We start from the raw sequence: 24,291 nt of genomic DNA, 5'->3' as shown, positions 1-24,291 counted from the left end.
CCTTCCATTGAATCCTTCCTAATGTCTTCCAATGAAGACAATTCTTCCAGATTACTTTTGCTAAAGTCTTTAACATAATTTCATTCTACTTCATTCTCAAAAACTTTAATGGATTCTTATTGTTTACCTGATAAAAGTTCAAACTTTTTAGCTTGCCATTTGCACCAATTCCAGAGTGACAGACTGACTTTCTCAAACACCACTTTACATGTTTTCTCTCCTGCAACTTTTATTCTCATAGTTCTTTTGCATTTGCATTTATTAATTCACTGATTCATTCATTTGACAAGAATGTATTGAGTGTTCGCTATGTGATACTATGGATACAAAAACAAAAACGGACATAATCTCTGCTTATATTCTGTTTGGATGAAGGGGATGTCCAAATGATGTAATCTTGTTTCTGACTCTGTCATCCATAGTCAAGCAGAAGAACATTCACCTATGTTACGTGAGATTTCGCTCTGTCATTTTGCTAATTGTTATAGAAGACTGTTAACTTTCACTCAAGGTTATCAAGAGAGGTCGCTGGCACAATTTATTGGTTACTGCTTGCCTAAGTAATAAATTGATCATGCTTGTAATTCTGTGCCTCAGATTACTTTGATTTCACCATAACGGGGACAGGGGAAAAGCAACACACATAAAAAAGTAAATAAAACTATAAAAATATATAAGTAATGTTTGGGAGATGGTGGGGGAAGTGAGGAGATGCATGTATCTAGATCAGCTTCTTGAGGAGGGCACTTGAACTGAGCATAGAAGAAAGCTAGAGATTTAATAAGGCAGGTAAAGAGTGAGTGCATGCCAGGCATGGGAAACAGCCTGTGCAGAAGCAGAGAGGCTGGATGTGGGAGGTTGTGCCAAGAATGGTATACAAGTTAGTTTGACCGGAACACAGAGCACATGAGGTAGAGTAGTGTATATTGTTGAGTTGTTTCAGTCATGTCCAACTCTTCATGACCCCATTTTTTCTTTTTTGGCAAAAATACTGTAGTGGTCTGCCATTTCCCTCTCTAGTTCATTTTACAGATGAGGAAACTGGGGCAAACAAAGTGACTTGCCCAGGGTCACACAGTTAGTAGAAAGTATCTAAGTCTGGATTAGAATTCAGGTCTTCCTGACTCCAGGTCCAGCACTGTATCACCTTAGGTGCCCCAAGCCACTTGCATATTAAGCTTAGAAAAGCCATCTGGAATCAGATTTTGAAAGCCTTTAAGAAACTAAACATATAAATTTGTATTTTATCATAGAGGTCAAAGGGATCTCCTGTAGCTTCCTGAGGCAGAAGGGTGGCATGATCAGAAGTGTGCTTTAGGAATTCAGTAGCTAAGAGGAGAGAAGAGCCATGGGGGAGACATTGCTAATACTGGTCCCAGAAATGAATAGGAAGAAGGCAGTAGGCTGTATTGCCTTTGGATAATTGGAAAGTCCTTTTAATGATCCCAGGTTTCCCCCTGAACCAGAAATCATTATTTTTCATGTAACTGATTCTCTCTTGGGAATACGTCTCCTAGTCATGGAATACTAGACTATCTAAAGAATGAAGGCTGAGTATCCCTGAAAGGCAGATGGAGAAGTGCATGGTGGTTGTGTTCAGGTTGCAACATTTTCAAATACATAGTTACACGGTAGAGTTTTAGAGAAGGTACTAGTGAAAATGGAAGGTGGTATGGTTATGTGGTGGGATTCAGGGGTAGCCCATGACCAGTTCTCTTGGTAATCTCACTATTCAAAGAGAACATGTGGAAGTTTCCTAAGAAGGTGGCTAGATCTCCTATAGAGAACTTATGTGAGAACATGGATAAGATTCAGAGGTTAGAAAGGCAGGGGTGTGTCTGTCTATCCAGGAATAACAACTTGTACATATGCATATGTATATATTTAGTTGTATGTATATAACAAAGTTCATTTGGAAGACCAAAAGGTCAGGAACTTCAAAGACACTGGGATGAAAGATGTAAAGGAAGTAGATTCAGTGGTATCAGACCTTAAACTATATTATAAGGTAGAGCTTTGCTGAAGTATAAAAAGGATAATTTTGATTATTTCAAATTAAAGTTTTCTTGTGTAAATAAAACATATGTATCCAAGAATAGAAGGAATGTAGAAAATTGGGAGAAAAAAAAACTTTCATAGACAATCTCTCAGATAGGATGTGATTGGGACAGAATGTTGCTATGGTGTAGAAAATGATGAGCTGGCTGATTTAGAAAAACATGGAAAGACTTGGACCTATGAAGGGAGATGCTATTCCCCTTCAAAGAAACAGAAGACTGATCAAAATAAACATAGTAAAGTCTTACATATATGCATATCGGTATATATGTGTATGTTTATAGATATCTATAGATCTCTATATAAAGTGTATAAGTGTATATACACAAATAATACAAATTATAGTATATATGTATATGGAAAAATATGTATATACAATATATACATACACATATATATGGATATTCATGGATCCCAGGTTAAGAATCCCTAGAATAGAAGGAAGGCAGCATTGGAGTGGAAGGGAGGAGCAGCAAAGAAGAGGACTGGGAAGGGCCCTCTAACAGAAAGGGGGATTAAAGCTGAGTTTTGAAGGACATTTAGGAAACTAAAGAGGTAGAAGTGAAAAGAGAGAATGCCATAGTTTAATTTCCCCCCCTCTCTTTTCATTGTGGAAAGTTCTGCTAATGTCTCAAATCACTGTGTCGATTACCACCCCCACTTCATTGGACATGTGGTAGATCCATTTAAATTTCCCCATTTAGGGACCATGTCTCAGGCAGGTATTTGTGATAGTCCCGAGATCACGGGTAATCCATGCCTATTGGGAGAAAAGAAGAGGAGGAAATACTGACAGTAATAAATTGTTGTGGCTTTATTCATTCTCTCCAAATGATTTTTTTTCTCTCTCTTGTGAATAATAACACCACATCACCACCAGTAAAAGATACACTTTATTTGTAATTACCAGTACTTAATTAATGTATTAGCTGGGCAGGTGCTCAGTGCCAGAACTCAGATTTTCAGCAGAAAGTTTTAATCTGAGATTATTAAGGAACCGTAAGAAAAGGTAGTCTGATCTAAGATAGAAAGCTGGAGAGTGTTTCATAGTCATTGCTAAGCAAAAGCTGGAGTTTCTGTTAAATATAGTATTTATCATAGAGTAGCAAAGCTTCCTTAAAATTTTATGGCCTAAACAGGATGCACACAAACCACATTAGTATTTGAATTGCATGTTGACTGTGGAAAACCTTGGCAAAGTTTCTGTTTCAATTCCTGATCGCTTTAGCTTGGCTGCTACCGGCCTTAATAACCACCTCAAATCTCTTTAATCCCTTTACTATTAGAACTGTAAGCATTCTTGCTGAGGTAAGCAAAAACTTAAGTGGATATTGGCCCTCTGGACACATGACCTTATGAAAATTATATGCAGAGCCTTTCTATAAGATGATATAATAGAGTTTAGTGGCCTTGCTTTTTATGAAATTAAATTAAATGCTCTTCCAGAGGCCACCTTTCACTTAGGACTCCTGTGTTTGTCTTCAGGTCTATGTTGTCATCAATCTGAGACATCTTTAGAGATTGAGGGGTCACCCTGGAAATGAGAACAACAGAGCAAGGGTACCCTTGGTGCTCATCTGCAATTCAGACTCGCCAAGTCTGCATGCATTTTTCTTCCTTCAGCAAAACTTGATTCCCTATGGTGGGGATTTTCATTTGCTCGGGCTATAACAGAAAACAGTGGGAGACAATCAATTTATTTTTCCTTCTGCTCATCCTTCATTTTGGATAAGGCCAAAATAAACAACCTGATGAAAGATAGAGTCCAGCAACTGGAGAGACTTGGACAAGATTGGGTTAGAGAATGGTTTCTGTGAAAAAAAAAAAAAAAAAAAAGGACGTTTCTCAGAAAAATAATTTTTTTGAAAATGGAAAATTATATTCTTTTTTTTTTTGCTTTTTGGAGGGCATTTGGGGTTAAATGACTTGCCCAAGGTCACACAGATAGTTTTTGAGTTGTGTCTGAGGCTATATTTGAACTCAGGTCCTCCTGACTCCAGGGCCGATGCTCTATTAACTTCGACACCTTGCCGCCCCTGAAAATTATATTCTTAATAGACTCTCAAAATCCCTTCATGGTCATGAGCAGTAATATAAGTTGTATTTGTTAGCAGGAGGACTAGGTACTGGTTCTTGTGTGCAACTGGATTTGGTTGTGTCCTCTTAATACAAGAATAAACGTGAATTTTGACTGGTTAGAGAAATTATATTCATCATAAATGTCAATGTATATAGTATATACAGCTTTGAGTAAACTAGACAGAACCTGTTTTTTTTTTTTTCTTGTTGTTCCATGCTCTAGCGGTGAGGGCAATGTCGTGCTGAACCTAGGTCTGCCTAGGCAGCTGTCTTGTGTACCACAGCCAGAGATCAGGGATTTGAAATCAAGTCAACAAACCAGATAGTTAAATATTTATGGAGCATCTACTCTATGTCCTAAATGTTTAAAAACATTTGTTGATTTTTTTTCAGCCAAAGTAGAACAAAGTTTATTAGAGATTTGCCATATTGGGTAAACTCTTAAAGAACCTCACCATTGGCTAGACACGGAATCTGAACCCCTTCATGGAGGCAAGATGGATCTTATATACAGAAAGATTCTGGGAGGGGTCTAGGGGTGACTAGAGGATGGTTTTGGGGAGGGTAACATTTGTTGATTTTTGAGAACTAGCAAGACAGAGAATTAATTTCAGAATCAGGCAGAGCAAGGTTCAAATCCAGGCCCTGAGACACACAATTTAGGTGACCTTGGACATGACATAGAACTCAGTGCCTCAGGCAACTCTCAAAGATGATACTGGGGGCAGTTTTCTCACCTAGAGTGCCTTATTCAAGCAAAGTCACAGATCTGGTTAAAACAATAATAGTAACAACAACAAAAAACAAAAACAAAAATAACATCACACAAAGTCTTCTAGTTTTCTTTGGCCTGCCTCAATTAATTGATGCCTGGAAATATCTTTAAAATAACGACAAAAATAAGACATAATCTCTGTCAGGATTTGGGGATAAAGGATTCCCTAATGACTTTTGACTGCCAGTCTAACCAGGGATAATGTTAATGGGATTCAAGATCTTCCCCACCCATTAATAGGCTTCACGTGTTGCCCATTAAGGGAAGCTTGCTTATAGGAAGGCTTTCTTACCTTTTGCTAATTTCTAATTAGGCACTGAGTCAAGAGGATTGTGATGACTTCTGGCTCTGAAAAGTGTATATATACTCTGAGTTGGTATTTTGCTTTGGGGGCTTGCTTATGAGAAGGATCTTGTGATTCCCTGGTTATGATTCTGAGTGGCGGTAAATTGAGAGCTCCCTGACTACTCAGATGTAAAGGCTCTCTTGATCCAGGGATATATGCAAAATGCATAGCAATATTGCTTTGATTCAGGAAGTCAGAGACCTGTCTGTTGGTCTTTATTTCTCTGCATATATTTTCTCTGAAGTTCAGGGTATTGACTTTTCCCCTGAGCTAGTGAAAGATTGTTGACCCCTTCAACAGTTTGTTCTCTTTCCTAGTGAAGCAGATCTAAGAACCTGTGCCAGCAGACATCCTGGGTATGCCAGTGTGGTTGCTACTACACCAGGGTCTTTTGAAACAGTGATTATCAGCAGTGTAATACTGGCTGGGTAAGTTGCTTAATCCCTCAGCCTCACTTTCCTCATCTTTAAAATGGGAATTTTAAACCTGCATCATAGAGTTTTTGCCAGGCTCAAATGAGATAATATTTATGAAGTATTTTGCAATCCTTAAAGTCTGATGTACAAATATCAGCTATTATTATTAATAATAACTCACACACCTATCTCCTATGTTTAGAAACAAAACGTATTGTAAATCATAAAACTAGAATGTGTGTGGAATTTTGGAGAAATAAGTAGGTCAATATAAAAGTGTAAGTGCAGCTATAAATATCTGCATTTATGTAATTGTTTCTCCAGTACTGACAAGGTAGAAGATGCATCTGTAACGACCAGGGCTCTCAGACACACACCTGCAGGAGGGTCTGTGGGTTCTGCAAACTAGTTTAGTTTTGAAATTGCCTCACAACCACAGAATCACTCATGTGAAGGCAGCCAGGAGTATGTCTAAGCTGCAGGTCAAACACAATCAGAGTATGCAAGACACCTTGTTGAGTAGACCTAATCTCATCATCACAATTTCTCCCACACCTACAGAGCATAAAACAACAAGAAAAGGAAGGTTCTGCCTGGCTTAGCCATAGCTGTACCTAAACCTTTCCCAACCTGCCTCAGGGTGCATTTAGGTCAGTCTCTCTCTCCCTCTCTGTGTCTTTCTCTCTCTCTCTCCCCCTTCCTCTCTCTCTCCCTCTGTCTCTCTGTATGTCTCTCTCCCTCTGTCTTTCTGTCCGTCTCTGTCTCTCTGTTTCTCTGTGTGTCTATCTCTGTCTCTCCCTTCCCCCCTCCCCCCCACAATAGTAATCTCCTCTCTCTTCTCCTTAAATATACAAGCTGTTTCCATATCTTGGAAAAGCAGTGCAAATAACTTCAGCTGCTCCTCATGATTTTAATGTCAGATGTGCTGGATTTCCCCAAGTACAAAGCTGATAGTATGCACACAGACCCACTCATCCACACTTCTGTAAAGAGAATGGAATTAGATCACATATGTGCTTATATATGTATAAATATACACATACTTTTATATATTGAAAAAGCAGTGTATAGTATACAGGTTGTAGTAATCTTGGAGTCAGAAAGATCTGGGTTCAAAATCTGCAAATTATTTGACCTCTCAATACTCCAGGGGATACTCTAAGACTGTAAGTTGCAGAACAGTTCCTGATCTAGTGAATGTGTGGGTCTGGCATACACACACATATGTGCATATATATAAAATATAGTGTATGCATATACACATATCTATCTATCTATCTATCTATCTATCTATCTATCTGTCTATGTCTGTCTGTCAGTTTGTCTATCTATATCCTATACATATAAGATATACCAAAAGTCTAAGTGAAGTTTTAAACTACTAATGCTTAAAGCTGTGTTAAAACTTTGGGGACAGGGTGTGTGTGTGTGTGTGTCTCTGTGTGTCCGTGTGTGTGTCTGTGTGCGTGTGTGTGTATGTGTGTGTACGCATGCATGAGTGCATCACCTGGATCCTGCCTGGCTTGTTTGTTGCATGGTGTAACACAGCCTCATAGTTTTGTTGAGACAAATCCTAAAACATGAGAATGAAAGTAAAATGGAAAACCAAAAGGAAGAAGAGAGACTAGATATGGAACAAGAGGACTTAAATGTGTGCATGTGTATGCTTCTGTCCTTATTTGGATTGTTCTTGTGATTTCTTTGGTTTAGCATGATGGGGAAAATCCCTATACCAATGCAAATGCATTATGTCTGTGTGTCTTTACATGTGATTTACATCATACATATATGGGAACTAAGAGGAGGAATGAGAGAGAGAGAGAGAGAGAGAGAGAGAGAGAGAGAGAGAGAGAGAGAGATACAGACAAAAAGAGACGAGCCTGGGTTCTTGCCCCATGAGGAAATGGCATAGAGGCAGATACCATCAGCTCTGCTTCCAACCACAAGTGAGCAAATGCTTCTGCCCATGCTGCAGCTACCAGTTCCTCATCAATAACAGCTACTAACCCAGAAAAGACAGTTCTTATCACTAAAATCGTTGGTGGTAAGGTCAAATAGCTCAGATCAGAAACTCATATAGTTTTGTTCATAGAAACCACAATAAAGAAGAGACAGTATCTTGCTTTACTCAAAGGACCATGAGTCTTTTTCATCTGACTTGCAGATAAAATCCCCTATATGTGTTGTCTCTCCCCCAATTAGAATGTGAGTTATGTAACTGCTAGCTGCTGAGGCGTGAATTAATACTTAATTAATGTTCGATGAATTGATTTTTTTGAATGGGTTTGGGTCAGATGACCCATACATGGGATTTAGTCAAGGAGAAACATATCACTCCCTGATTCGGGTGTTTCACTAGAGACATCCAGATAAGCAATGCCCATCTTCTCTGGTACATGGAGGGAGGAAGTCACATAGCCAGGGCATGCAGTTAACGCTGAACAGCAGCAATAGGGAGCCTGATTGCAAAGGGGTGAGAAGTGAGTACATAGTAAGCAAGTTGTGGCAGAGAGAGTAAATGGCTCTTTCTAAGAGCCCAATATCCCATATCTGATTAGTTTAGAAGCCATGTGGATTCTACCTTGTTGATTCAGACAGTGAATTTGAATGGAAAGAAGGGTCAAGTGCAGGTTGTTAAAGGGAGACACATGGGTGTATTTGTAGCTATTTGTAATTATATTTGTAACTGGTAAAGTCAGTAGGTAGTTTTGCTAGTCAATCCAAGGTCTACCATGCATCATATTTGCCTCTAAACCCTACTTTCATGGAGTCCTTTGCTTTTGTTTTGGGGGTCTGAGATATCTTGAGATATGAAGTAAGAAAAACTGGGTGAATATTTCAGGTACATGTGTTTCTTGAAATCAGACTTCAAAGGGTTTTGAAATGAGTGAGAGGAGGAGATGTGGAACCAGGAAATATAGATAGTTTTTTTTCTATGACTCTGTGAGAAGGAGAAGAGATATAGGATGATAGCTTGAGGGGATGGCAAGTCTGAGGGTTCTACTGTCCACTGTAGTCTATCACAATGGACCTATATCACTGCCTCTCCTTAATACAGCATTATTGTGACCTCCTGCTTAAAAATGAAAGCCAGAGACATTCTTGCTTCTTCACTCTTGCTATAGGAGGAATTGGGGAAGAAGGGAGGGGAATAATGGTTTTAATGGAGTGTCTTCATCCTTGGGCTCCAAACTTTGATCTAGTGCCTCAGTGAGGCTATTTTTCATTCTGAGTAAATAGAATACCCAGAAAAAGGAAAAAAAATGAAAATAATAATGGTTGCGATGTTTCATCAAGTTCCAGGATCCCTTATAGCATCATACTTTAATAGGTATAGAGAGGCAGGTATAATGTAGGAAGAACTGACTTGGAGTGTCAGATAACAAACAGCCTGAATTTGAATGTTGTCTCAGACATTAACTAGCTCTGTGACCCTGGACAAGTTGCTTAATTTCCCTCAAGCTTCAGTATTCTCATTTGTAAATGAGGATAAAAATAAGACCTACCTCTCAGGACTGTTGTGAGCATATGGGAATATACATATACATATGTATAGATGCGTATCATATATATGCATACACATATATCTGTTTTGTAAGGTCTGGAATTTCCATGACTGGGAAACCCTGTATCTTCCCCAAACCATGGGGTGAATTTGATACCAAAGAAAGAGGTCAAGGGGATCCAGACTGATTATAGGAGTTTAATCAATCATGATGAATAAATATTTATAAATGGGGCACAATCTGGGGCTGCCAGAAGATTCAGTGGACCCCTGCAAAGACCCCCCAAAATACCCATGGTAATTATAGAAATCAGACAAAGGGAAGAAGAGTCATAGAGTATTTCACTGTGGATTGGTGAATATTTTGGAGGTTTTTTTTCTTAGTAATTAATTCATTTCTGACTTGGGTGTTAAGCCAACATTATTGGGTAAAATGCCCAACCACAGGTTTGTGCATTGATTATGGGCAGGTTATAAATGTGTCGCTGTATCCATTTTATGATTTTCATCAGTCACCATATCTAAGTTATGACAGTGTCTAAATTATGATTCTTAACAGATCACTATGTCTTGGCTTCCACCTTTCACAGAATTTAGGTTTAAAGTTTTTCTTCTTACTGTATTTAATGACCTTTTCCCAATTCAGAGCCCCACATCTGTGTATATGTACATATATAGTTGTTGACTTTATGTACTATGTAAATGCTTGTAATAATTATTATATCTGAAAGAGACCTTGGAGGTCATCCAGTAAAACCCCCTTTTTACAGATGAGAAAATTGTGGTCTAGAGAGGTTAAGTTACTTGTCCAAAATCACACAGCTCGTTTAGGATTTGGGGAGTAGTGTTGGTAGATTTGGACCCTGGTCTGCTGTTCTCTGATTCCAATTGCTGTATTTGTTACACGATGTTGTCTCTCCTCAAAGTGAACTAAATTCATATGGTTTGCCTTGCTTCTTCTTGGAATCTCTAGGGCAGCAACTCATACCTTTCTACTCCTATCCTCTGAAGGATTTTAGATCCTAGAAGCCCTAGCAGTGACCCTTGAGGCATTTGTCTTTATAAAGAATGAATATTTGGGATTGAGACATTAAACATAGCCAGAGATCAGTCATGAAGCCTCCCTCTATTTCTAGAAGCATCTCTTCCTTGCTGGATGTCTTATGTCTATAGTATCCCTTTTTTCAGTCTTTATCACTCCATCCCAAATTTTCAATAAAAGTTTACTGCCTCTAAGAAACAAAGAAAGGCCTTAAACTCCTCCTGGTGAACAACCTAGGTCTGGCTGGTTCATCTCTATGCTCAGTCCATTCATTTGAAACCCATATGATCCATCCCATGGAGTTGACCTGACCCTGGTGGAAAACACATTTCTCAGGTTTACAACATAAATCATGGCAGAATGGTCTGGTAAGGACTTAAAGAAATTTTGGGTTGTGTTCCTGTTTGCCCAGGGGGAAAAACTGGAATGTTGTTTAAGTAGACTGTGACATGCTTACTCAGAAGATCCAGTAACACTTTTTTAGTGAAATACTAGAAGGTTGCAGGTGTATTAGTCCACTCAGGGGGCCAGGTACTCCTAATATCTGCTCTGTCTGACAGAAGTTGTCTTCCAGTTGTCCCTAGGAATGTTGTAAGAAGGTTATACGCTGCTAAAAATCCAGCTTGCTGCACTCCTTGAACCCGAGACCTGGGGTGGGGAACCTACAGCCTTGAGGTCACATGTGGCCTTCTAGGTGCTTGGGTGTGGGCTTTAACAGAATCTAAGTTTTACAGAGCAAATCCTTTTATTATGGGGCTTTGTTCTATGAAGTCTGGATTCAGTCAAAGGGCCACACTTGAAGACCTAGAGAGCTACATGTGGTCTCGAGGCTGCAGGTTCTCCACCCTTGCCCTAGATTGTCTGAAATCAATATTAATTAATAGTAGTTGTGGATGATGAGCTTCTTCAGGCTTTGGCAATCAATCGAGATATTCAATAAAAAGGGTAAAACTTGACTTTCTGACTGGGGACAAGAACAATAAAAGGGATTCCTCTGCTAATGATGGGAAAGCCCAAATTCAATTGGACACTGGCTGGAACCAGCTCCCTAAAGGTTTATGTCTGTCATCAATTTTGTGATCAAATTCCACAACACAGAGGGACAGCCTTATTAGGAGTCTAGCAAGATATTCTCAATCCCAATAGAGAGGCAACTCGTAAACTAGCTTAGTTTCTAAGACTAAGCAGTAAGACTAATGATCTCAGACAGATAGTGAGCCTGGTAGTGAGACTCATTAACTAGGGAGACTGACAAGTCTCCAACAAGTCCTGGAACTCTTGTATAAAGTCACAGACTTTGAGAAGGAAAGGATTTTAGAGGTCAATAAGTCTCTCATTTTGCAGATGAGGTAACTGAGGCCAAGAGAGGTAAAGAGATTTTTCCAAGGTCACACAGGCAGAAAATGATAGATCTAGGATTCAAACTCAGCACAAGAAAATAGGAAGACAGTCTATCAGACTTTATACAGACCAGCTTGATTGTGCCTGAAATGGAGCTGCAGTTCTGCTACCATTATGGGAACACTTGGGTGACATCCACCCAGGGATCAAAAGTGGAGGATAAATGGAGTTTTATTGTTGGTGATTTGAAGGTCACCATTTCTCTAGAGTCTTGTCTTTTCTAATACATTGAGACCCTGGTGAACTCCTGGAGTTTGGGGAGGAGTATGGTCATATTTAGGAGTTTCTCCTGAGATTTTCCTTGTAGTTTCCTTGTAGAGGTGTGCAATGGATAGAGCACTGGGGACCCCAGAGACCAACATGACCTGACTTCAACTCCACCCTCCAGCACTTACTAGTTGTGGGACCTTGGGCAAATAATTTAACCTATTTTTGAATCAGTTTCCCAAATTGTAAAATGGGGATCATGATAGCAACTGCCTTCCAGGGTTGTTGAGAATAAAATGAGATTGTATTTATAAAACACTTGGCATAGTTCTTTGCACATAGTGGGTGCTATATAAATGATAGCTTATTATTATTAATATTTAAGGCTATAATATATTATTTTATATAATTATACATAATTATAATATATACTATGATTCTACATAATTATAATATATGATATTGCAATATATAATGTAATATATTGGCACATTATTAATAATTAAGTTTTAGTACTTCCCTTGGTATACCAATTCTGGAAAAGCAGCCAGGGAACCAAGTAATATAAATATTGACCTCTCATTTATCACTTTGAGGGCTATGGCCATGCTAGGGTATTGCTCTGATGGTTGGTGTTAATCTTCTGGTATTAAGTAGAATCTGGACATTTGAGTGTTCTATCCAGGGGTGTATTGGAGTCAGGCTCAGGAGAACTGACTGCTAAATTTTCATTGTGAGTATTTATAAATAGAAATCATATTCTCAAAGGGACATTAGGGTACCAGACATGATTTTAGCATATTAATATCTCCTTACCTCTGTTATCTTTTCCTTATTTTCTGGGATTACTTCACATGGTGGACAGAGGAATAAATCCTCTTTCCTCCGCCTTACAATATGATTTCTAAATACATCAAATGAAATAGTTATTGAATTAAACCTATATTGTTGTACTATTGTATTTAGAACACATCAAGCAAAATGACATAGTGACTCTAGTACTAGGTCTGAAGTTAGGAAGACATGAGTTTAAATCCTGCCTCACATGCTTATTCTCTGTGTGACCCTGAATAAATCGCTCAAGCCTCAGTTTCCTTCCTTGTAAAATGAAGGCTTTAGCTCCAAATCTATGATCCTATGGAAGTAAACTCCTTGAGGGCAGGAACTATTTTCCTTTTATTTTTCCTTAAGTTATTCCTTGAACCTAACAGCATAATAAATAATAAATGTTTGGCAAATAGATTTGAATAGAATACAGAAGCAGGAAGCCTCAGGTGTCTGAATACGTACAGGGTAATTTGTTCCTAGGGAGTACTTTAATCAGTTAACAGGAAAAGGTCTACTATGGGAATATTTATTCTAACAGTCTGATAAGTCTAAGTTCATTAAAAGTATACTAATTTCTAGGGTTTAATAAGCACAATCCCTTTTTTTTTTTTAAGCAATCGGGGTTAAGTAACTTGCTCAAGGTTACACGGGCCAGTTATTATTTTTGGGTGTGGTGCTGAGTATCTGAGCCCGGATTTGATCCAGGTCATCCCGACACTGGAGCCAGTGCTCTTACTCGCTGAGCCACCTGGCTGCCTCTAATAAGCACAATCCTTTAACAAGAAAGAAAAAAAATCCAAAACAGGAGTGTGAGGTGGGTAATTACATAGTCCTATAAAGAAACTAGAGTCAACAGCCTGATAGAATCACTCTTTTTGCCAATGAGGCAGATAGAATGGTTTTTATGATTCTTTCATTTCAATTAAAAGCTTTTTTGTCAACTGGAAACACCCACCTAAATCCATTTGTCTATTGTAAGTTGCATTTGTATGTTATAAATAGAAATTAAACCCACTAACATTATGTAAAAGAATAGTGGAATAATAAATAGGCCATAAAAATAAAATTATATATTTATGTGGTGAATTTATTATGGATAAGAGTAATATATTATTCCTGTTCTTTTATTTTTTTTACTGCTATAACCAGAGTAACATAGGCCTCAGCTGAGTGACAAAAAACACAGACAAAAATAAAATCTTTTATTAATCACTTTTATCTCTTTATTTTCATTATTTATAGCATTAAATTGGAGGCATAATTAAGATCAAAGAACATTACAGAAACTATACTAAATATACCATACTAAATAAGAACTGTCCCTTAATATTAATAGCAGAATTAAAGGAAAATGGGAGCAAGGGTCATAAGGAAGAATTAATGGAGAAGTAAATTGTATGTATTTTGTATACACAAAATGAATGAACAGGTGAAATGTGGATGAAAAATAGATTCCTAGGATCTGTCTTAGTCCTTCAGTAGCACATGCTGAATTAGGAAAGAATAATTATTCATTAAATATATTCTGTTTTCACATTAACAAGTAGTTTTGGCTTCTTTATATGAGAATGCTTGCCAGTATTATAGAATAGGAAGGAACCTGACACATCATTTCATACATCTATTGTTGTTGATGAGTTGTTTCAGGCGTGTCCAATGCTGGAATGGTTTGCTGTTTCCTTCTCCAGCTCATTTTACAGATGAAGAAACTGAGGTAAATAGTGTTCAGTGACTTTCCCAGGGTCGCATAGCTAGGTCAGATTTGAACTCACAAAGATGAGTCTTCCTGACTCCAGTTTCCTAGCTGCCCTTCATCCATCGACTCTGTATAGAAATAGAAATTACCTCTCTAACTTTTTAAAAAATTGGTCATTCAGTCTTCACTTGAAAACCTCCAATGATGAAGTCATTAAATCCTAGGTCAATTTATTTTGTATTCATATAGCTTGAATTTTTAGGAAGTTTTCCTTCCCTATAATTGGTACGTGGCTCTTTGCAAGTTTGATCCCTTGCTCTGAGTTCTACCCTTTTGGGACAAATAATACAAACTCTAATCCTTCTATATGCTCCCTTCTCCTGGCTAGACATCACTAGTCAATCGTCATCATGGGATTACATCCAATTCTTTTATCATTACAGCCACCATCCTTTCAAGGTACCCTTGTTTGTCAGTGCCTTTTTAAATGGCTCCCATAACCAAGCACAGTATTGCAGCTGTATTCTGATCAGGGCAACATTCAGTGGGATTATCCTCTCTTTTTCGCTGGAAATTATTTCTTGTTGAAATCTAAGTTGTCATGACACAAGTCTTATGCAGATATTAAGTCATAGTGTGGAGGTTACCCTGGGTTCTTGGGGTTATGCCAAAAAAAATATAAGCTCTAGTAGGTTCTACCACCCTGGGAAGGCTTCAGTTATGGTGCTGGAAACAGAATTTATGAGGATCAGCCTAGCTGAGAATGAAGAGACCTGTCACCAACAGGTAGACCACTTGATAATAAATTTTTTTAAATCATAAAAATCCACAAAACAAAGAAAATACTCTGATGATGGCAGAGCAACAGAAAGGCAGGCTAAAGATCGCTCAGTTTTTAGACTATTTACACATTTAGACTTAGGTGTTTGTACTATAAATTTGAGATCTTTGTCTATTGACCAGCATGTGAACATATTGATGGAGGAATTGAATTGGAATCTCATTATTAATGGAAACACAGTAAAGAAAGAGATTGGAATTGAATGGAAGGATGGCTCCCAGTTTCACCTTGAGGAACTGTGAGGACTGGCCTGTTGCTAGTTGCTTGCTGATGGAAGTGACTCCATGTTTGACCACTGGTTGGTTTGCCTATAGACTAGGAAGTTCATATATAGCAATAACTGACTTGATCCACTACATTTAGCATTAAGAATCCAAGACTGGCAAACTATCAGCTGAACAAACTTCAACAAATATATGGATGTAAATTTAGAAAACCTTCCTCACCATAATGCCCCTGTGGTTAATTGGGGGTAGTGGTGTCACAGTCAAGATCACCTGCTGGTTGACTGCCCTTAAGATCCCCTTGCCTCTAAGTCCCTGTGAATCTGACAAGAAATAGTAATCAGAAAAAAAAGGAGACAGAGGAGTTCTGGGCTCTGGATTGATCTGAGCCGATGTCGTGTGCCCATAGGACTGCAGGGTGAGGGAGCCTCATGTTTGAATGTCCATACGTAGTAAACTGCTTGATTCATTATCTTTCAGATGCTTACAATTCCTTCTCAGTATCTCCTTAGACATGATTTCTTCACAGGAGCAAGAAATTGATGGAGTTGGTTTTATTGTGTTCCCAAAGGCAACAAAGAACAATTTCATGGTGTGTTTAAAATCACCTTATATTAGAGTGCTTATCATGACTGCCTACAAAATGAACACCAAGAAAAGAGAGAAATTCTGCCAACAAATCAACAAGATTCGATCGGAATTTCGTATTTCAAGTTTTCCTTCCTTTTATAGTTTCTGTAGCATAGTTAATCTATCTCAGGTCCTGTGAGTGCTTCAGCTAAGCTGAGCCACCTGCCCTGTGAAGGATAGTTGATGGAGATAGCTGGCCCCTTTTGGGATTTGCTTTCCAGGGTGATGCTGTGGTGACTGTGGGAAGTAGGACAGGTTTAGAGAGTGTTATCATTCCCAAAGTTTTTTGCCTGTTTGTGTGTTGGTGGAAGTTGGTCAGCAGTGGTTGCTGGTGGTGGTGAGGCTGGTGGGCTCCTTCTCCACAATGATTTCTCCCCTCACTGAGGGCTGGGCTGGAATACATTTGGGGTGGTGGGGGGTGGAGCACTGCTATTTCCAAGACTCTTGATATCAGAGTCCATTAGGGTATGCAGATCTTCTGGACTTGGACTCAGGAAACCCTGACTCATACACTTATTAACTGTGTGACCTGGGAAAGTGATTTATCCTCCCTTGGCCTCAGTTTCCTCAGCTATAAAATGGGGATAATAGCCCCTGCTTTTATCCCATTGAATGAGTTGTCATACCTAATGACCTTTTCTCAGTCCTCATCCTTCTTGGCCTTTGCATAAACATTGCTAATCACCCTATTCTTTTTTTTTTTTAAAGCAATCAGGGTTAAGTAACTTGCTCAAGGTTACACGGCCAGTTATTTCTGGGTGTGGTGCTGAGTATCTGAGCACGGATTTGATGCAGGTCATCCCAACACTGGAGCCTGTGCTCTTACTCGCTGTGCCACCTGGCCGCCCCTAATCACCCTATTCTTCTTGATCTTCTCTTTTTCTTCCTGATTCTCCTCCTATCAGTCTGACCACTCCTTCCGTGTCTCCTTTGTTGCATCTTCAATCATATCATGCCAGCTAACCATGTGGCTCCCCCAAGGCTTTGTCTTGGTCCTCTTCTCTTTTCCCTTCATCCCTTTTTACTTGGTGACCTCATCCTCTCCCATGGTTTAAATTATCGTCTCTTTGCAAACAACTCTCAGATCATCTACTTGTCCAAGTCCAGCCTCGTTTCTGACTTCTAGCCACATATTTCCAACTGCTGAGCAGAAATCTCAAACTACAGTGATCTTAAAGTCAACAAGTTCAAAACTAAACTCATTTATCCTTTCCCTCAAGCCCTCTTCTTTGTCCAACTTTTCTCTTACTGTTGAGGACCACCATCCTCCCAGGCATTCAGTCTTGCAAGCTAGGTGTCATTCTCTGCTTCTGATTCTCTCACCTCCTCCTCCCCATAATCATTTAGTTGCCAAGTTCTGTTAGTTCTACCTTCAATAGCTGCTCTCTCTCATTTAGCCCCCTCTCTCTGACACTGCAACCACCCTGTCTTGTGTTCTCATGATCTTCCATCTAGACTACTGCAAGAACCTATTGGTCGGTCTCCTTGCCTCAAATTTCCCCTCATTCCAATGCATCCTCCACTCAGCTCCCAAACTCCCCATCTAAAAAAAAAGCACAGATCTGACCATGTCACCCTCCTTCCAACTCAGTCAACTGTAGTGCCTTCCTCTTTACTCTCTAGTATCAAACATAAATTCCTGTTTGGCTTTGAAAACCCTTCACAACCTGGCCACTTCTTCTCTTTTCAATCTTCTTACTCCTTTCTCTTCTCCGAATACTCAATAGCCCAGTGACACTGGACTCCTTCCTGTAACTTTTACTCCATCTTCTAATTCCAGGTATTTCTACTGATTCTCCTTCATGCCTGGAATGATCTCCCTTCTCTATTTCCTGGCTGCTCTGGCTTCTTTTGAGTCTCACTTTCTGCCCTTCCCAGTAATCTTAGTGCTCTTCCTTTGAGATTTCCCCATTCATCCTGTATACATCTTGTTTGTGATGTTTGTGTGATCTCTCCCTCCCTCCCTTGAGAGCAGATGTTGTTGATTGCCTCTAATTGTGTCCTTGGCACTTTGTTCTTGCTGTGCTGTTGTTTTTCAGTCATGACCAACTCTTCCTGACCCCATTCAGGGTTTTCTTAGCAAAGATGCTGGAGTAGTTTGCCATTTCTCTCTCCAACTCATTTTACAGACAAGCAAACTGAGGCAAACGGGGTTAAGTGACTTGCCCAGGGTCACACAGCTAGTAATTGTTTGAGGCCAGATTTGAACTCAGCAAGATGAGTCTTCCTGACTCCAGGTCCAGCACCTTATGTACTTTACCAGCTAGCCACCCATTCCTTAGCACTTATCACACGGTTATTTAGCACATGGTAGGTGATTAATAAGTACTTGTTGACTTGACTTCATTTGGGTATGAAGATTTATGAGTGTAGAGCTGGAAATGTGGTGGAAGCTAGACAGTATTAATTCACATGGCATCGTTGAAGTCTTTAAGGGATCATGACCAAATGTAATGGGAATGTAAATTTGTAAGATCTTCCCTGCCCCTAGGCTAACGTGCACCTGGAGCCTGGGGTGGGAGGCTTGTTTTTCAGTAGATACTTCTTGATTGGCCTGTGAGTCAATAAGGTTGTTACATTCTCTGAGCCAGGAGAAGGCTATATAAGCCCTGATGTGTAGCCTTGTTTTGGGGCTCACTTTGAGAAGTGTTCTGTGATTTGATCAGATGAAACTCTGGAAAGCCGTTGTCCAGAGGGGGGCCCCCCCACTTTGAAACCCAGATGTTGTTTGGTATGGATGTAATGGTTAGACAGTTTGGAAATCTGTCTACTTGATCTGTTTTTGTCTTGATAATTCTGTCTGTATACTTTGAAGTTCGGGGTGCTGACCTTTTTCCCCTGAATTAGGTAAACGATACATATTTGACTGATTAAAGTAAGCTTGTTAGCCCATTTTGAGTTGCTTTCCTTTATCAAAGCAGATCGAAGAACCTGTGGTGGCAGCAACCCTGGGGAGGCTTGGGGTGCTTGCTGCTACACCAAATAAAAGCTAAACCCCTTGAGGGAAAGGACTCTATCACTTTTGTTTTTGCTATCCCAGTGCCTAGCAGAGTGTCTGGCACACAGTAGGCACATAATAAGTGCTAGTTGATTGATTGGCTTGGTAAGCAGTGTTTGAGGTTATTCCTTAATGAATGCTACTATTCTTGGGATACTCCTTACTTTGCAGATACCTCTAGATCCTATCCTCCACTGAGCATCATTATCTGGGTAAATGAGATAATATTTATAAAACATTATGCTATATAAATGCTATTTGTTGTTGTCATTAAAGGGTGAAGCTGTCAAGGTAATCTTGGTCCAGTTTTAATTGGGATTCAGAGTAGGAGTTTTCCTTCTCTGGGTTTACAGAGGATCCACACTCAAGGTGCAGGATAGGGAGGAAACATGAGACCCTCTCTTTTGTATTGCTCTTCTCTGAATCCCCCAGAGGCTGAGCCCATCACAATTTGCTCCTTTCTCCCCAATTCTTCCTTTGAACCAAGACCCTAACTTAGGTTGCATTCTCTCTAATGGGCTCTTAGTCATTCTTGGGTTATTACTGTCCTTCTGAATCCCACAAATGCCATCCATCTCAAGCTTTTCTTATGCTAGGTCTATCAAATCCAGTAGTACATGTTAAATTAAGAAAGACAAATTACTCATTAATCAAGCTATACTACATTTTCTTATTTATAAGGAATTTAACATATATTTCTTCTCCCAGTATTGTTTCACCCTTTGTTTTTAAGTGAAACATAAATCTGCCAGGGATGTGACTCATTTCTATCTAGATACTAGTGTTTAGGGAAAGATTTGGTATAAGTTTTCCTTTCATTGCAATATTATGTTATAACTATTAGTCATATTTTCCAATGGACTTGAATTGTTCTTATAGGCATGAAATAATTTTCTTTTTTTAGCTGCTATTTAAATTCAGAAATATCTTTCAGTTAAATGCTACTGAGGTATACTGGGAGGAAGAAAATCCACTCAAGTTTACTCATCATTATGAAAAAAATCCCCAGCATCTTGTTTCCATTTCTATTACTTTAATGTACAAGTGAATAGGGGAAAAGGCAGGTTTTCCCCCTACTGTCAACTCATAACAGGTATGTCTGGTGTCAGATGATTTCTTTAGTTATCTAATTCCTCAAAATTGTATTATGTAACACCTTGCTTGTTATGGGAGTCTGTGGCATGAGCCATTAAACTATTTTGATAACGTCATCTTTGGGAGTAAAAATGGCATAACTAAGAGTATTAGAATCAGAAGACCTGAGTTTGAATCCTGGATCTGCCCTTTAACAGCTGTGTGACTTGGGCAAGGTAGTTAACTTATCTGAATGTCAGTTTCCTCATCTACAAAATAGAGATATGGCTTGTCCTATACCAGGAAACATGACAAAAGAGACAGGGATCTGGCTTCGTACTCAGAAAAGACATTGATTTAAGAATGGGTTTTCTGTCTCTTTCCTTGCCTCTGTCTTTCTCGTCTATCTGAGGGGTGTTATGACAGAGGATGGAGATCCAGATGTGTCATCAGAAAGAGGTAAATCCTACCTCTGAAATGTCCTAGCTGTGTGACCCTGGGAAAGTCACTGATCCTCTCAGTTGTTCCAGACAACTGAGACTTTTTGTTGCAGAGTAGGTGCACTGGATCTCATATTCCAATGAAATCAGAGATCTTATAAACAAAAATTTCTCCTACCATTTGTAAACTACAAATTGGAAATTATTGTAAACATTAAAGCACTATATTCATGTGAGGTATTATATAATATAAGATTCCTCCTCAACCCCTTTCCCCAAAACAACAGCAATAAAGAAACAATAAAACAGTTTGTCTTGCATAAAACTGGACTGTGGTCTACAATCAGTGTAATTTTTCAGTGTATTTATTTTTTAGTCAATTAGTCATTTCCAAATCTTATGACCCCATTTGGGGTTTTCTTGGCAAAGATATTGGAGTGGTTTGTCATTTCTTTCTATAGCTCATTTAACAGATGAGGAAACTGAGGAAAATAGGGTTAAGTGACTTACCCAGGGTCACACAGCTTATCTGAGGCTGGATTTAAGCTCAGATCCTCTTGACTCCAGGGCTAGCACTCTGTCCACTGTACCACCTAGCTGCACAGTATATACCTTTTCAGTCTATACCTTTATCTTTTCTTTTCTTTCAAAGAAAATTTCATTTTGGGGAAGTCGTCTATTTTCAGGGACATTTTTTCCTCACATGGTTTTTCAAAATCTCAAAAGATAAATACTTAACTGTGTGTAGCTGTGGTATTGCCTGAAATTAAACTTTGAAGCTATCAGCTGGGGAGGCCACATTATACCGGAATGGCTGGTAACTTCTAAGCTATCTTCTGCCATCCTCAGAAGGGACCTATTATTGACTTCTCCTTATGGTTAGTGACTTTAGAAACAAGTGGATTTCTCAGCTACAGTCTCTTAGTAAGGAGAATGAGATCACCCTGGATCCTTGGATAATTTAGATACTAGTAGGTATATCATTATTTCTTGGAGTGGTCCATGTTATAATTCTTGCTTCAGAGCTCACAGTTTTAGTGAGTTCATTGTTCCAGACTCTGAGGATTGTCTCAGCCCACCCCCTAAAATATTTAGAGTCTTCCCTAGAAACAGGGGTTTTGTGTTATTTCTCCACTTTTTTGTGAGAGTAACACTATGGAACCCTGGGACATCAGTTCCACTTTTTCATTATGGTGACTAAACTTCAACCCAACTCTGATGTCCTTTCCAGTTCCATTTGGGCTAAGCATTCTTTCTCCCAAGGAACTGTTTTCTATTGATCTAGAGACTGACAAGGCACTCTAATTATTCTGTGGTTGACTCTCTAGTCACTTGGTGGAATTTTTCAAATTAACTTTGGGTAGGACAACAGTTTTCAGCACACACCAGAATGTTTGCTCAAAGTTGCAATCAGGAATTTTTGCGCTAGGGGAAAGTACAAGAAGCTGTGAATTGGCAAATGGTATGAGATATATAGCCTCAGAAGAGCTTAATAAACATGGTGGTGGGGGAAAGATAAATATATACAAAGAAACTCTCAATCAGATATGGTCATTGCATTAATTGAATGTCACACCACAGGCCTCAAAATAGTTTCTTGGGTCAGTCAGCCCAGAACCCAGCTCACTGGTGCCATCTACTGGACCCTAGCAGCTAATACCTTTCCCTATGGTCTTGTGAGTTCTCCCACAGAAGAGGATGAAGCTTCTTACCCATCACCTTCCATAGTATCCCCACCTTCTCAGGCATCCTAAAAGGGATTTACTGCAAACTGTCATAGAAAAAAATATAGTAGATTAAAAGGATAAAGGTTTGCAAGATTCAAAATGTTTTTATATGTTTGGGTACCAAATACAGAGGTATTTAAGGTTAGACCTTACTCTTTTCTAGGGCTTGCTTGCCCTTCTCATTTCCTACCTGAAATTCTGACACATACTGATATCCACTATTGTTTCTAGGGCTCTCAAACTTGCCCAGAGTTTGCTGGTGCAGTCTCATCATCAAAGATTTATCTGAGCCTGCCTCGAGAAGCACTTAACTTCACAGACTTGCCTGTCTAGGAAGGAGAGACAATGGAAAGATTCTTAATATCATCACAGCCAACGAGAAGCTTAGGGGAGGGAACATGGACACTACAAACAACTCTTCTGGCTGCTTTTCCAAAGGCTAGCATCCTGGGAAAGACACAGAGAGAAACATACCAATTAGGGATGTGTCTCAGGAGCCTAACAATGCAGCCACACCCTGTCCAGAGATATTCACCTGGGTCCAACCCACTCACTGTAAGCAACCAAACTGCTTATAAGACTCCATAATAAAAGAACAGATATTCTTCCTACCAGCAGTAGAATATCCTTTTGCTAGCCCCTAAAATTCCCACTACACATCACATCCATTACAGAGGTACAACAAAATTAAGTGCTTTCCCTTGTCTTACTGATGCTTCATCTAGGCGTTCTCAGCTGTAGTATTTTCTCTGCCTATAGTGCTGACGTACAAAATAATATTATAATGCTTCCTCCTTTTTTTGTAAGGCTGTCTGGACTATTGCAATAGCTTCCTAATTGGTTTCCTTGGTTCTAGTCCTCTCCAATCGAGGACTAGATTGAACACTACACAGATCTGCTTAAAGAATATTTCCAAAGAACTTGTCCAACTCTGTTACCCTACCCACTTGCATTAAATCCTTAGTGACTCTGTATTTCTTTTAGGATAAAATATAAACTCCTTCACTATCTGGTTTTGACTTACCTTTCCTACCATTTCATATTATTCTCCTTCCTGGACTTTGTTTCAGGCAAACTGGTTTATAAGGTGGTATGACTCCTCTCTTTTTGCAATTGAACCGGTTGCCTCCTATTCCTGGAATGCACTCAGTCCTCATCGCTGTCCTTTATGAATCCTTAGCTTCTTTTTGGGCTCATCCCAGCTGCCACCTAGTATATGAAGCCTTTCCAGGTCTCCTCAGATGTTAGCGTTTACTCTCTCCTCTAATCATTTCAAATTTACACGTCTGTATTTATAAGCATTTTTCTTCATAAACCTCAGCTTGTTCTGGATTTTTGTCTTTCATTGATAGAGGAAAAAAGCTTATGGAAAACTCTGATGATTTCTTACGTCTTTGTTCTATTTGTCATACAATGTACAATTTCATCTTTAAATGCTCTCAGAATCATCTGGATTGAGTCTTTCGCCAAGTTCTCTCTAAAACTTTTTTCTGTCTACTTATTTTTACTATTGAGGTGCATTGTTCATAATATTTAACCATCCTTCCCCACAAAATCTTACAAACTACTTTGTATTGTAAGCTGGTATTGCCCTTGGCCACCACAACTCTCTGGTAAAGAGGTCAAATGTTTGCTAGCTAAGGGCATTTCTAGAATTTTTTGGTCTTTTCATTGTGACAATTAATTTAAGTTGGTTAAACTTTCTTAGAAAATGGTGATAGTCAGTGTCAATGTCTATTCTTTTTTCCATTAAAATTTTTTTTAGAGTAAATTGCTTGTTAAAATAGGAGACCTGGAAGCTATATCAATTGACTATTGTTATATCTTCTAATTTTCATTCTTATTTAGCAATAATTTTTATATTTGCCTTTGATAAGTGGGGGTCCAACTAAACACAAACAACTGACATATAAATAACTCCTGCATCAGTAATCAGTAATTTCCTGTCCATTAAAAAATCATCTTGATTTCATTATATGTTTGATTTTGAATAAATTTTTGGTC

General features: G+C 38.9%; 1 long non-coding RNA gene across 1 annotated transcript; it reads right to left on the bottom strand.

Annotated features, from left to right (window-relative positions):
* Positions 1-13,875: 13,875 nt before the first annotated feature.
* On the bottom strand, positions 13,876-23,365 carry LOC138170047 (uncharacterized). The gene is made up of 3 exons (XR_011170521.1): positions 23,312-23,365; positions 22,273-22,331; positions 13,876-14,481 (listed from the first exon to the last, which is right to left on the bottom strand). It is a non-coding gene; the product is annotated as an uncharacterized lncRNA (long non-coding RNA).
* Between the last annotated feature and the right edge of the window lie 926 nt (positions 23,366-24,291).

Source organism: Petaurus breviceps, unplaced genomic scaffold, assembly GCF_028583685.1.
Source record: "Petaurus breviceps papuanus isolate PSGF00001 unplaced genomic scaffold, PetGlider_PUasm1.0 126, whole genome shotgun sequence".
NCBI classification, from domain to species: domain Eukaryota; kingdom Metazoa; phylum Chordata; class Mammalia; order Diprotodontia; family Petauridae; genus Petaurus; species Petaurus breviceps.
This window is presented reverse-complemented; position numbering and strand designations above follow the sequence as displayed.